Here is a 15,942-nt window from a genome sequence, read left to right on the forward strand (position 1 = left end):
CCCCCATTGGGTGAATGACGTAACGAAGTGAAATCATTCAATTTTTTGTCAACAAAGTTTCGATAAATTTTAAAAATATTGTTCAATCTTCTTTACAATGGTGAGGAATAATGTTGGATTTTTTTTAAATAGTCGGTAAAATCGCAAATTACAAAAAAATATGTATCCTAAAACTATCAGAATTTCTCACTTCCCAGCTGATGCTGAGAATATTGACCTATCTCGTTTTTCACTATTTTTTGATTTCCATTATTTTTTACGAGATTAGGCTCGGGTTTATAAACTTACACTTCTTATGATCTAATTAATCTATTTTTATGAACTAAAGATGATTGATTTGTTTCTAAATTTATGATCTCACAATTTTTCTCAGTTATTGATTTTACTTCCTAAGGACCTGTATAAAATGAATCTAATTTACGTCTGTTTCCTTTTTGCAAATAAACTGTGTCTCCTGTTTTGATTTGAATCTGGTTAGTCGAACGATCATTAATTTCTTTTCTAATTTGTGTCTGTTCAAGTAATTTATGTTTAACAATTTGATGTGACTTTTGAAGTTTGTATCTTAATTCTGTACCGTAATGATCAAAACTATAAACTGGATCAACTTTATCTGTGTATGTTTCATGTGGTACTCTTGCTTTAACTCCGAAAACCAATTCATATGGCGTTAGACCATGATCAGTATGTGGAGTCGTTTTATAAGTAAAGGCATAAAATTGAAGCCAATCATCTCAATCCGAATGATGTTCATTGACGAAATTTCGCAGGTATTCGTTTAAACACCTGTGATTTCGCTCCAACGAACCTATCGTTTGAGGATGGTAAGCTGTCGAAAAAGTTTGCTTAATGTGTAGTAATTTACAAATTTGATCGAGGACCTCATTCTTGTATTCGGACCATTGATCGGATTTTAATTCTAAAAATTTACCATATATAAGTATAAAATTTTCAACAAAAGCTTTAGCTATTAAGTTTGCTTCTTTGGTTGGAATAGGAATTAACACTACATATTTACTCAATTCACACTGTATCGTTACAGCATATCTATTGTTACTGTTTGACTTTGGGAGAGGTCCGACGGTATCAAATAACTTCAAACGGTTTTTCCTTCGTATGTTTGGTGATTTTGTTCAACTTACACAATTCACAGGCCTTTATGAATTGCGCAATCGAACTTTTCATATTTGTCCAATAATAAATTTCTCTCAATTTGAGGTCTGTGTCTGTGCTGACCTATGTGTCCTCCAGTTGGTGTTTGATGGTAGTTTTTCAATATGTTTTGAATCTCATCAAGATCACTAATGAACCTGGGTGGATTATAAGTAATAATTTCTTTAAACATTTCCTTGGGTACCATTTCAAATATTGTATCATTATTTGAAAGCGCGATTCTCTTAATTTTCTTCATTTCCATTTCTTTTTCTAACACTGAAAGTGCAAACACTAGTGTTTGTCTTATACTTCGCAATTGTGTTGTGATTCGAATCATAACTTTATTTTTCTGCGCTCCTTCATGAATTGTCAAAATTATGTTTTGGTTTTCCATAATACTTCGAAGTTTTGGGAATTTCCGGGTTTCAGTCGGGTCCTCAGTCGTACAAATAACAAGTTGATCAGGCTTATCATTGACGACAATTTCATGACTGGCTTTGCGTTTCGACTCCTCAATTTACTTCTTCGTCATTGCTCTTGTGTTAACAACAAATACGCTCTTACTTTTTAATTCTTCAAAAGACGTTACGATGCGTGATAAGGCATCAGCTGCTATGTTAGCTTCACCTTGAATATATTCAATATTAAAGTAAAAATCCTCCAACATCAGTTTCGGGTTCTCTTGAAACCGTTGCCTCTGAAATTTGACTTTAAGTTGTGACGTTCATTTTGTTGCCTACGGCGCACATTGAATATTTGTGACGGTGAGGTATCAGTTGCGCATTCCTGCGCCTTTCCTGCCTTTAAAATTAATTTTGTATCGCTGGCATTAATGCCATTGATAAGAGCAGTTACTCCTGCTTTTGTAGACATAATTTTGGCTATATTTTCCGGAATTTTCTGCAAAATATAGCAATTCTCAAGCTTGCCGCAAAGATTATCAATTTCCTCGCAGAAACATGTGATTTGACCTCGCTGCTTAGTCGCATTTGACTTTGCGATGATAATATCAGGTGTGGTTGGATCTTTGCATTTTAACTTAATATGATTGATAAGATCGTCGATCGATCGTCACTAAATTCTCAGGAAACCCACTACGAGCCTTTCCAGATAGCCTCGTCTTAATGAATTTAACAGTCATTGCCTCATGAGCAGGCCGTATGAGCTCTTTCAATAGCTTCACTGAATCGATGAATGTATCGAATCCAGTCACTAAACCATCATAAGGTTGTATGATCGATGATGCTTGTTTAATGTCAAAATTACCTTCCGGTTGAACACGATTATCATCTTCTCCTGCCATCTCGCACGATATAACTTTTGCCACACGGCACTGATTGAACTTAATTTTTGTTTCAATAACACTTTTGATCTCTAGATACCACTTCCTAAAAATCAAAATTAATAAATTTGACTCAGCTTCCGAAAAATAATCAAAATTTCCTATAAATTTTGATTCTAAAATATTATATAAATCGTTACACTCTTTTAATTTTTCACGTAAAGTTTTTTTTTCCGAAATTGAAGTATTAATAGATTTTCTGATGTATTTATGTAAATGCTTAAATTGCTCATAATCATTCATCTATTAAAATAATGTGAAACGTGATGCACTTAGAATAAAACAATTTTACATATGAAAAATAATCAAACAAACATTTTTGTGATATTCTGTAATGTAGAATGGATCAGTTTGTATACATTACCGCATTGTTGACCTTCTTCACCCACGGGAATTTTCATGATTTGCTGTGATGTAAAGTTGTTATTGCACGTTACCGCATCTCGTCAAATCGCCGATCCGGATCCAGTGAACCCCGCCTACCGGCTCCTGCCGGTAGTGGTCTCGCCTGCAGTTGATACTCTTAAATTTTACACATTCTAGTGTGTTTGCACTTTTTTCTGGTTTCCATTCCACTGCACCCTCTGAACTATGGGTTTACGTTACGAGTCACCTTTTATCCACTTCACATCCACCTCGTGGCGGTCTGATTTCGACATTATAATTGTGTTATATGAATGTTTGTCTTCCACTTTTATTACTTTTCGCTTTTCATTGCCACAAAAGGTCACAAATTGGGTTCTTAATGAGTTTTCAAAATAGGGCTAGTATGGACTTAGCTATATCTGCAACTATTCTTCACTTTTTTTTTTGCTTCGATAGATTCACTTATACAACATCTAGCGCAGCCACCGATTTTGCTGCTTTTATAGCAGCTTTTCTTTCCCTCCTCTTGTAGAGGGTGTATAATGTGACTGTTAATTGAATCAAAACAGCGGCTAGAATCAGCCACAAAATTAGAGTATGTTCTTCATGGTCTTCGCTGTGCGTTTGTTGGTTTTGCACTATAGTTGTTAATTTCACTTCACCATTTTCGTTGTACTGTCTTGACTGGGTTTTACCCATCTTATTGGTTTAGCACAATGTAGAAAAATCTCTAAGTCTATGACTTAGAACCTTCACCGATCGCCATTTAGTAGTTAATAGTCTTGTTGAGGGCTGAAACAATAATGAGTCTTTATTCAAAATCAAAGCTTAAGCTAACCTGCTTATTCTAGTACATAGTTTCTGGAGAAGGCTGAAACACATACATATCAATAGCCTATCGATCCATGCGACAGAACGATAGCCAATCCAAGGAAAGGAAAAGATAATTACGAAAAGGGGCGTTTACCATTCAATTGAGTAAACGTACACACGTGGTTGCTTGAACTGTGCGCTGTTCGGTTAGGTCAGCGCTTCGAGTGGAAAGAAGGGAATTGGAAAGAAAGGAATTGTGTGCATTTATGGGTATGAAATGTGTTACGCGTACTCAGCATGAGTACGGTATGGGAAACAAGTGTGTTGCACAACTTGAGTGGTAAATCGAAGTCATTTAGGTGTGAATGACATGTCCCAGCATTGTTCGTGGGAACATGAGAGGAATGCACTTGAAGAAATGCAGGCGCATCAGTCCTGCATGTGAAAAAGACCACTTTAAAAGGTGTGGGAAAGTCTGCTTGAAAACGGACAGTTGTAAACTGTCAAGATCAATTATTTATGATCTTTCAAAAACATGCTAAAGAATAATTCTTTACAGATACAATAATGCTACACCTTGTGTGAAACTTTTACTAGCGAAAGCTACTGGTAATTCACCTTCTAAGTAACGTTGAGAAAGAACTGCTCCACAAGCGACGTCAGAAGCGTCTGTGGTCAGTATGAAATCTTTCGTAAAATCAGGGTAACGTAATATACGTGGTTCCATCAAGAAGTTTTTCAATTTTTGGAAACTGTATTCATGGGATTCTGTCCATTGAAATACTGTCTTTTTTTTTTTTCAAAAGTGCGTGTTTAATGGTCGTGCTTTATCAGCAAAATTTGGCACGAATTTTCGGTAGTAGTTGCAAAATGCAACGAATCTACGTAGGGGAGACTGGGGAGACTTGATCCCTTTTTCTTAATTTACCTGAAACTTTAAGAAAAAACACAAAACTATATCCGATTTCCGTACAAAATGCCAGGTAAATATCCTGACCTAGTGCATGTTTAGGGGTCATAATGACCCCAATGCACGACGAAGGTCATCAATGTAGACAAATGCACATTCGGGGTTTAATCCAGCCATAGCGATGGTCATCATCCGCTGAAAGCTATTTGGACTAATGTTCAAACAGAATGGTAATCTTTTAAAGTGAAAATGTCCATTAGGAGCGGAAAAGGCTGTGTACTTTCTAGACTCCTGATCCAGTGGTATCTGGTGAAAGCCAGACATAAGGTCAAGAGTACTAAAGTACTTTGCTCTTCCTAACTGGTCTAGAATTACATCTATTCTTGGCAATGGAAATTTATCTGCCAATAATTTTTTATTCAATTGTCGAAAGTCGACTACCAATCTCCATTTTTTATTACCTGATTTCTTAGGTACAAGGAGAATTGGGGAATTATATGAGGAAACTGATGGTTCGATGATATCATCGCCCAAAAGTTTTTGTATTTGTTTAGCTATTTCATCTCCTCGTGAGTGAATGGTCTTATAATTGGGAATATAGACCGGAACAATATTTTGAGAACAAATATTGTTATATGTTAATTTTTCATTATCCGTACAGAATATATCTGAATATTGTTCAATCAATCTTTTTAATGATGAAAGAACATATGATGGAACTTCATTAAAGTTAATTTGCGAAAGAATGCTCTGGATTCTTTCTTTTTCCTTAAACTGATTTTTCTTAAACTTATCCATTTTGATGTAGTCATTCAAAGGTTCACATTTAGGGTCAAAATTCGTAATTGCTACCTGGTTAGGCGTTGTATTTACAAATTTTATTTATGGTGATTCCGCTGATACAATGGTATTTCCACAAAAATCACCTGGCAGTATCTCTTGCGAAAGCACAATTGTATCTTCCTTTACTTCAAAATGTGGTAATTTTCTAATTACTTCACATCTGGGTGGTTGGTATTATTATACTATTATTAATTTTATCTTCGATTGGTATAGAAATAGAATGATTCTGAAAATTAAAATTCAATAGCCAATTATCATAATCGTTGGTACATCTGAACTTAACTAAAAAGTCTCGTCCTAGTATACCATCTGTAGGTATAGGGAAATTTTCATTAACTAATTGGAAAGAATGAGTTAGATTTAGATTATTTAGTGTAAGATAAGTTTGAGCTTCAGCGATAGTTTCTGTTACTCCTGCTGTAACTCCTGTTATTTTTAGCTTTTTGTTAAAATCTACTATTTGCAATGGTGGAACTTTTGTCACTTTAAACAAAGAAACGTCAGCTCCGCTATCTACAATAAAAGTACATTTGCAATTTGTCATTTGGACATATAGAGTCACAAAGTTAATCGCGTTTAAAATTATGGTACATATTGTTGTGGAGGTATTGGTCCTTGACCTCCCCGGGATAAAAAATTCCAATTTTGTTGAGGTGTTTCTGCTGGAACCATAGGTTGCTGTGGATTTTGTTGTTGAGGGATCAAATATGGTACTGGTTGCATATTTGGTCCCATTTGCTGTTGTTATTCAGCATGAGCGTATATGCTTGTCGAGTACGGTTGTCTCTTCGACCACCACGACTGTAATTATTGTTGTATGTATTGTTATGATTATTACCAATGATCCTCAGCCTAACTGTCTTTGTGGGCCAAAATTGAATTTTGAATAGAGAATGCGGGCCGCAAGTCGTTAAAGAGTTTATTTTCAACTATTTTCAAGATTCAACACAAAAACCATTTGTCGATTTTTTGAAAATATTGTACAAGGAACAAGATCTAAGCAACATTTCTGAGTTTTTTTCTGCAGCTTAGGGATTTTCTGAAAAGTATATCGAATCCTTTATTAAAAACAATTTTGGAACTGTGAGGTTTTTTTGAAACTTCGTGAATTTTGAGAAATTTCAGAATTATTTGTAGGAATTTCAGGGTTCTCGGAAGAAATTCACATAAACTGCCTGGAGATACTATTGTGGAAATCCTTGATGATTTTTTAAGTTTATCTTGTGTAATTCCTTAGAGAGCCAATGAAGAAAAACCTGCAAACATGATTTTCTGAACAATGTGTGTAAGTATTTGTAGCCTATATAGAATATATATTTTAAGAAGAATTTCCAAAAGTATTGCTAGGCGAATGAAGAGAATCTTACCCAATCTTGCCCAGGCAAAAATTGTAAAATGGTTTTGAATAGTCTCCTGGTAGAAGTGTTGAAATTTTAAGTTATAACTATTACAAGAAATTTTTTAACCGATAAAAAACAAAATGGTCATTATTTTAATTTTATTTTCTTGAAATTAACCTTCATCCAGCCAACGTACATTTTCCACCTTCGGAAAAGCACAAAAATGGTCATAACTTTTTTGTTTTTCGATGGATTATGATGAAATTTTCACAACTTCCCGAAAAACTCTTCTAGTTTTTGATGCCGGGGACATGGGTGCCTGGTCCACATGGTTTCGGAGTTATTCCGGATTGTCTTGGGGTACCGCAATTGGCCACATACTTTGCGCAAAGTATATCTCAAGATCCCGATGAGATAGAAGTATAGTGTCTTCGGCGAATTTGTTCAGCAGGTTAAGAACTAGCTGGCAACGGCGACTTTGGTTCGTGATTTAGCCGCTAGGCGGCGCCAGTGGCAAAAATGTTCAAACCCTCATATCTCAGAAACCTGATAAGATAGAATGATGCTGTCTTCGGCAAAATTCTTCAGCAAGCTCAGAACTATCTGATAGTAAAGTCTTTGGTTTGAGAATTATCCGCTAGGTGGCGCCATGTGTCTGAAAAATTCAAACACGTATATCTCGATACCCTAATGAGGTACAAGCATGCCGTTTTCAGCAAAGTTGATCAGCAGGCTAAGAACTATCTGTCAATGGCGTCTTTGGTTCGAGAATCGTCCGCTAGGTGGCGCCAGGGTAAAAAATGTTCAAACTTCTATATCCCAGAATCCTGATAAGATAGAATGATGCCGTCTTCAACAAAGTTCTTCAGCAAGCTAAAAACTGTCTGATAGTTGAGTCTTTGATTCGTGATTTATTCGTTAGGTTATTCGCTATATTATCTTTGACCCCCTGTAGACAAATTTTGTCACCCCAGAATATTGCTCCGTTTTGTTCCGGGAATGTCTCCGAAAATTTCTACAGGAACTCTTCCGTATTTTTTTCCAAGAATTTCTCCGGGAATTTCTCTAGGAATTCCTCTGGAAATTTCTCCGGGAATTCTTCTGGAAAAAATTCCAGGATGTTCTCTAGGACCCACATCAGGAACTCCTTCTGGAAATTTCTCCAGGAGTTTTCCAGGAATTCCTCCGACTTTCCTCCGAGAATTTCCACAGGAATACCTCGATGAGTTCCTCCGGAAATTACTCCATGAATTAGGGATTTTCCTCAAAAATTCCTTAAATAATTTCTCTAGACTGGATTTCTCCGAGAACTTTTCTAGGAGTTCCTCTAGGAATATCTCCGAGAATGTTTCCGGGAATTACTCCTTGAATTCTTCCAGGAATTCCTGCTTGAATTCCCCCCAGAAATTCCTTCGGGAATTTCTTCAGGAACACTTCCGTTTTTTTTTTTAAATCCACTGAAAATTTCTCCAGGAAGTCTTTCTTCAGGAAGTCTTCCGTGACTTTTTTCAGAAAACGCTCTGAGAACTTCTCCAGGAATTCCTCAGGGAATTTCTCCAGGAATTCCTTCTGTGTTTTCTCCAGGAATTTCTCTGGAAATTCCTCCGCGGATGTCTCTAGAAATTTTCCCTGGAATTTCTCCAGAAATTCCACTACGAACTTCTTCAGGAAATCCTTCCAATTTTTTTCCTGGAATTCCACTAGGAATTTCTTTACGACTCCCTCTAGGAATTTCTCCGGGAATTCTTCAATGACTCTAATCAGCAATTTCTCCGGTGATTCCCAAGGTGATTCCTTCAGTTATTTCTCCAGGACTTTTTCCGGGATTATTTCCAGGAATTCTTTTGGATATTTCTCCATGATTTCTCCCGGAGTTTTCTCCAGCGATTCATCCAGGAATCTCCGTCACGGAATCCACCAGGAAGGAGGATTCCCTGAAGAGTTTTCCAGAGGAATTGCTGAAGAAATTACCGGAGGAATTCCTAGGGAAATTTCCTGAGGAATTCCTGGACGAAATCCTAGTGGCATTCTCTGTGGAATACTTTGAGAAATTCCCAGAGAATTTCCTGAGAAAATCCCGATGATTTCATTTAAAAATTCCCGGAGGTATTTCAGAAGAGTTCCCGGAGGAATTCCTGGAGGATTTTCTGGAAGATTTACAGAAGAAATTCCCAAAAGAATTCCTGGAGGATTTCCTGGAGAAATTGCCGGAGGAATTACAGGATGATTTCCCGGAGGTATTCGTAAAGGAAGTCCTAGAGGAATTTTGGGAGAAATTCTCAGAGGGATTTGTGAGAAAATAAAATCACGGAAGACTTCCGGAAGAGATTCCTGGAAAAATTCCCAGAGAATTTTCTTGAAAAAAAAAACCGAAAGTTCTCCTTAGAAAATTCCCGGATATATTCCTGGAAAAATTCCTAGAGAAATTCTTGGAGAAATTCCTAAATAACATCCTGGATGAATTCTTGAAAAAATTCCCGGAGGAGTTCGTGGAGGAATTCCCGGAGGCACTGATGGACGAATTCTTGGGGAAATTCTCAGTGAAATTTCCGTAGAAAATCTTGGAAAAAAATCCGGCGGAATTCCTGGAAAAATTCTCCGGAGAATTCCTGCAGAAATTGCCGAGTCCTGATGGGAGTCCTAGAGGAAATCCTAGGGAAATTTCCGGAGGAATCCCCGGAGGAATTCCTGGAGGATTTCCTAGAGGATTTCCCGGAGGAACTTCTGGAGGATGTCCAAGAGGAATTCCCGAAAGATTTCCAGAAGAAATTGCTGGAGGAAGTTCTTGGGGAATTCCCTGTGGAATTCTTGGATAAATTCCTGGAGGAATTCCCGGAGAAATTCCTGGAAAAATTCCCGGTTGAGTTCCTGTAGAAATTCCCGGAGACATTCCCGGAAGAAAAAACGGAGCAAAAGATTGTAGGGTGACAAAACTTGTCTGCAGGGGGGCCAAAGACGGTGTTAGAGTATTGGCTCTTGTACCACCGTACTCGACCGTCTACTATCCTGCCAAATGGTTCTTAGTTTGCTGAGCAACTATGCTGGAAATGGAATATTTCTTGTTCATTAGGGTGTTCATACAAGTATTTTCTTAATATTAAACGGAACCTATCGAATAATATCAAAACCAAGGACGCCAGATACGTCTTACTTCCTCTTAACTTTCGGAACAATTTGCTGGACGTTTTCCGATTTTTGAGATAAAATTGTTTGAATGTTTTGATTGCTAGTGTCCCCTAGCGTCACTATTCTCGGATAGTTCTCAACCTGCCGAACAATTTTACAGAATACGCCATGTTTTTAGCATATAACAGTAACGAGACACACGTGTTTAAATATTATACACACGGTGTCACCTAACGAATAAATCACAAATCAAAGACTCAACTATCAGACAGTTTTTAGCTTGCTGAAGAACTTTGTTGAAGACGGCATCATTCTATCTTATCAGGATTCTGAGATATAGAAGTTTGAACATTTTTTACCCTGGCGCCACCTAGCGGACGATTCTCGAACCAAAGACGCCATTGACAGATAGTTCTTAGCCGGCTAATCAACTTTGCTGAAAACGGCATGCTTGTACCTCATTAGGGTATCGAGATATACGTGTTTGAATTTTTCAGACACATGGCGCCACCTAGCGGATAAATCCCAAACCAAAGACTTTACTATCAGATAGTTCTGAGCTTGCTGAAGAATTTTGCCGAAGACAGCATCATTCTATCTTATCAGGTTTCTGAGATATGAGGGTTTGAACATTTTTCCCACTGGCGCCGCCTAGCGGCTGAATTACGAACCAAAGTCGCCGTTGCCAGCTAGTTCTTAACCTGCTGAACAAATTCGCCGAAGACACTATACTTCTATCTCATCGGGATCTTGAGATATACTTTGCGCAAAGTATGTGGCCACTTTTGGTACCCCAAGACAATCCGGAATAACTCCGGAACCATGTGGACCAGACACCCATGTCCCCGGCATCAAAAACTAGAAGAGTTTTTCGGGAAGTTGTGAAAATTTCATCAAAATCCATCGAAAAACAAAAAAGTTATGACCATTTTTGTGCTTATCCGAAGGTGGAAAATGTACTTTGGCTGGATGAAGGTTAAACAAATTACTACTGACAAGTTCTGCCACAACTCCAAAATCCATGGAAGAGAATCTGTAAAATTTATCCTAAACTCATTATTCAAGCGAAACATACAGTTTCGAATGTTTTTGGAACAAAATTCGAAAAATTAGTATTTTACTGTATGTAAAACTTTAAAAACTCTTATTTCTTTTGAAAAACTCTCCATGATCAGTAGTTAATATTCACTCTCATGAAAGTTTTAAAATATATTTAAATTTCAGATTTTCATTATGGAATCTATGAGTAGGCCACTTCCTAATACATTTCAAAATCAGCTTGCGGGCCGCACAAAACCTGGTCGAGGGCCGCATGCGGCCCGCGGGCCGCAATTTGGTGACCACTGATTATTACTATTACCATTATTGTTTCTGTTTTGATATCACGTTTGATATCTGTTATTGTTGTTACCACGGTAATGGGGCACGTTCGGTGTAGTACTAGATTTTTAGTAATGAGCTGAATTTTAGTATGGTGAGAAGGTCAATTCTCCGTTTCTGCAATGAAATGATGCAAAAAGCGTGGGTATTATGATTCCTTGCCTAATTTGATGCTGCTTGATTAAAACATTGGATAACTATGTTGTTTATGTTGCAAGAAATGGAGAAAACAACAACACTGTTGCCCAAAGTTTTGCTCAAACAGCATCAAATTAGGCAAGGAATCATAATACCCACGCTTTTTGCACCATTTCATTGCAGAAACGGAGAATTGACCTTCTCACCATACTAAAATTCAGCTCATTACTACAAATCTAGTACTTCACCGATCTGTCCTATTAGAATTATTACGATCCCGTGAGTTGTTTGAATAACTCTCGCGATTAATTCCTCTGCGGCCACGATTGTTTCGTCCATGGACTTGGCTACTTCATCAGGAATGCCTTGTCCTACATAAACACTTTTCAATTTATTTGTTAGGTTATCGATTTCGTCGCAATGTGTGTTTGCATCACCCTTTTGCCTAATATTTTTAAGTTTTGCTAAGATGTTCTCTGGTGAAATTTTTTCAGAACATCTTGCCTTAACATCGTTGATAATAGCATCAATGGAGTCAAGATTTTCAGGTAAGCCCAATCTGGCTTTGCCCGTCAGCCTTGTTCTTAAAAACCTAACGGCTGTTGCTAATTGTTCTGCTTCAACGTAATCTTTAAATAAGTTTGCTGCATCGATAAATGCATCTAAATTTTCCGATGTTCCATCGTATGTTTGTACGATGGACGTAGCTGTTTTCATGTCGAACACCATTTTGATTCGGTTATCTTGTTGATTATTACGAAATTTTATTAGATTATTACAAAATATAATAGCATATCCCACTGATTAAAATGGCAACAATTTTGAGTGGCTTTCTAATTTAGATTTAAGCATTTGATCACATTCACTGTACTCCAATTTTGTTGATTTAATTAAGTATTCAAATTGATCTATTGATAAATCATTTTTATGAGTATGGAGTTTTTCGATAATATTGCCGTTAATTTCTTTTACTTTATTAATTTTCTGAACAATTGTGCTTCTAAGATATTTTTTTGAAGGTGCTTTCTTCAAATTTATTTTGATTTTGTGAATTTTCCTTATAAGCACTTCAATTTCCTGAACAACTTTGGTAACTATTAAAAATTAATTGATATTTACAGCATAAGATGCTAAAGAAATCAATACCATTAATACAAAATTTTCACTTACATTCTGTTTTCCCAAGCTGATAGAGTTGATGCTGGTCAGATCGCCGCTGTGATCTCCGTCCGTGCTACGACCTCAGAGTCCAGAGCCTCACAACAACGTATGTTTTGTTGATAATAACGGCGGAAGCGCACTCTTCAACGCACGTCATCGATGTTTTGATGCACTTTTATTCGTTGATTAAAAGTGCATCAAAACTAATTGTTCTTCTTTTTCTGGAGTTGCAACTCCATTTCAAAACTAATTTCAGCTGATTCCTACAGCCTGTCCGCATTCGCTCCTTGACGAGGAGTGTTTCTGATGTTATTAAGGTTTCTGAACCGTGTTCGGTTTAATTTGTGATAACACTGAACACCATACTTTTCCATAAATTGGATTGCTTTCACTTGTTCTACGATTTGAGCTCGAATTTCGTCCCAAGATTCAGGCATTGTGGCCAGTTTTTATTGTTCACATTTGAAAGTTATTGTTTCCGTCACTTTGTATCTTAACTTTTCACTCACTTTGTATCACACGTTTGCCGTTTGCAGATTGTGCAGTCTTGCTGCGTTAACTGCTGCACGCTCGGTATTGATTTTGTCAATATTGGAAAACAATTCAATTGCACCATAGCCTAAAGCCACTGCGGCTAAAATGCACAACGCAACGGTCTGCGCGGTCATGTGCTTTTCACCGATGCTACTGTTTGAAGAGGTAGAAATTACCTCGTCTGCACTGAACCAACCCATCACCGAGTGGTTAGATTTCTTCTTTTGAAACTTGAGTAAAGTTTCTCGCTTTCACTGATTTCTGATGTTCCCAAACTGTTTCACACATGCTTCAACACTCAACAGTTAAATTTTTTTATTTTATCCACCGTTTTCGACTTGACTAAGTCACTGTTGCACCACTTTTTCACTATTTGGAGAAGGCTGCAGACTGCGGTCACTTGGGCGCGGTCAGCCATGTAATATGCCGGTGATATCTACTGTAGTGACAACTGCTCACGTTGGTGGTAAAATCAAATCTGTTTATTCTTTGCCTCTTTGGATTACAAGTTACTTAGACTCTACACATTATTATATCTCTACATTTAGGTGGGAGATGTTTGGAGTTGCCTTGAATTTACTAATTAACCAATCAGCGATCGATTCTAGCAAAGAGAAATCGAAGCTAACGCAAATCTAGAAAGAGAGCCCGGCGCCAACACATGCAACGTGATGCACTTGACTTATACTGACTATAGTCCCTTGTTTTCCCTGCCTTCTTTACCTTATTTCGTTTATTGTGCTTTTTCGTCTTATCGGCCAATTTCTGCTGGATTTCATCACATCGTATTCTGTCCAGTCTGACTTCCATACATTCCTGCTACCAAGTCTCCACCACTCTGAGTTGTCCTTTTTGTTATTTACAATGTTCAACTCAGCTTCCAAAGAGGGACATGTTTCTATCGAAGGAGGTGAATTCATAGAAATTTGGCTTGCGATAAGATTTGCTGACCATGACTTCAGCTCATCAATAATATTAAACCCCAGCATCGGGTTAGTGTTCATTGTAGCTGATACATTCATGTCGATGGTCATCTGGTTTAGGTGTCAAATTTCGTCGTTTATGCTTCGCAGCCCAGTGGATAAGTTCGTTGACATTTTTTGTAATGAGTCAGTGAGTATGTCATTTGATTTCTTTATGGACATATCGCATAGCGAAGTAATGTGGTTTTCCAAACTAGTTACACTACCGGCTGCATGTTTTGTTTATTGCTGCTAATTTATTTTTAATTGCGAACATCAGGATCTCGAGCCCCTCAAATGCTTCATGAATAAAAGCAGGCTTCTCTTGTTGCATCGCGAGCCTATGTGTGACTTTAGTATTAGAATTAATTTGCTCCGCCAAACATTTCTGTTCGGAAATGAACCGTTCTATGTCAAGCTGGTTTTGTATGAGCTCTTGACATGACTTACAGCATGTTGGATTATATGTATGAACCAAAGTCTACCGTTTTCTTATCTTTCCGGCGTGAAGAATTTCGCTGCACGGTTATGCCTATGCACGTAGCGTGGAATTTACGTGGACATCCCGCACATGTCCACGACATTGTATCCGCGTTGCCATCGAATGCGCAAATTTCACAGTTCATGCGGACGAAGTTAATACTGCAGCAAAAAAGTAATTACAATTTACAATAATTTCTATATGGTGCTTTCTTTAAATTATTTAGGATTTTGAATAACTCTTTAATTATTTGCTGAATTTTGTAATCAAGTAAATCAAGATCCATTTACAAAATATTAAGGGTGTTTATTGTCACGGTCGCCATGTACTCACTCTACTGGATTGTCAACGTTGATTCTGCAATGTATGACTCATTTTCAATTAATTTATTTTCTATATCATTAGAAAGTTCAACAGCGTATTTGTGCTTATCCTGTAACGTTTCTGTCTTTTATTAATTCAATTTTTCAAGTTGTTTTGTATTCTTTATAAGGCTTGCACGTCTTTTTCAATATCTTCTAGCATTTAAGAAAAAATACTTTTACTTTAATACAAATATCAACTAATTAACTGCGAAGCTCGATGTCTCGCCTGCATAGAAAAATCCCGCTTGTCGGTCCACCCTCAAGGGTTTCGCCTGCACAGCTTTCGACGTTTTTTATTTCGTGTCACCTTCTTAGTTGTGTTTGTGGCATCCTATTTCGACTAACTTCGACAACGCCAACGCCATTTGTTGCCTAAGGATCGCCAACCAGGAGAATAGTGATCATGTTTTTGTCGTTCATGCTGCTTGCCACCAGTTGACTACGGCTTGTACAGCTAATTCTTCACCTAAGGTAAAGTTCTTTCCTGGAGGGTAATTTTCTGCCTTGCAGGTAATGTTCGAGTTCGTATCTGCAACATCAGTTTGATCTCTTCGAATATTTACACAAACAAATCTGGTTCTGTTATTGGGAGTCAACTGAGATAGCTCATTTCTCAGGCCTAACAGTTGTCTGTTTAGTGATTCATCACTTGTTGTATTTGCATGGTTTACGTGTTTTACAGCCCGGCTGAAGATTTTTTGACACACTTGCGTGTGCTGGACTAAATCTTTCTGAAGTTTGTCGTTCTTCGCCCAGTTGGCAATTAACGATCATGATAAACAGTTGATCTAAATTATCGTCGATACCGCCTACCATTGACATTTTCGTTAAGACCGTCAGCGATTCTATGGTACGCATATCCGTCTGTCTTTGATTTGATTCCAATAGATTTTCCTGCTTGCAAAGCAGCTTCCGCGTGTCGATTCCACAGTTTAAATGTTCTTGGCAGTTTTCACATAGTGGGACCATGAATGCTCCCTAATAAAGTGTTCTTGGTTTCGCCGAACTTCGATGCAAGCTGCGTGG

The sequence above is a fragment of the Aedes albopictus genome, chromosome 3 (assembly GCF_035046485.1).
Source record: "Aedes albopictus strain Foshan chromosome 3, AalbF5, whole genome shotgun sequence".
Classification (NCBI taxonomy): domain Eukaryota; kingdom Metazoa; phylum Arthropoda; class Insecta; order Diptera; family Culicidae; genus Aedes; species Aedes albopictus.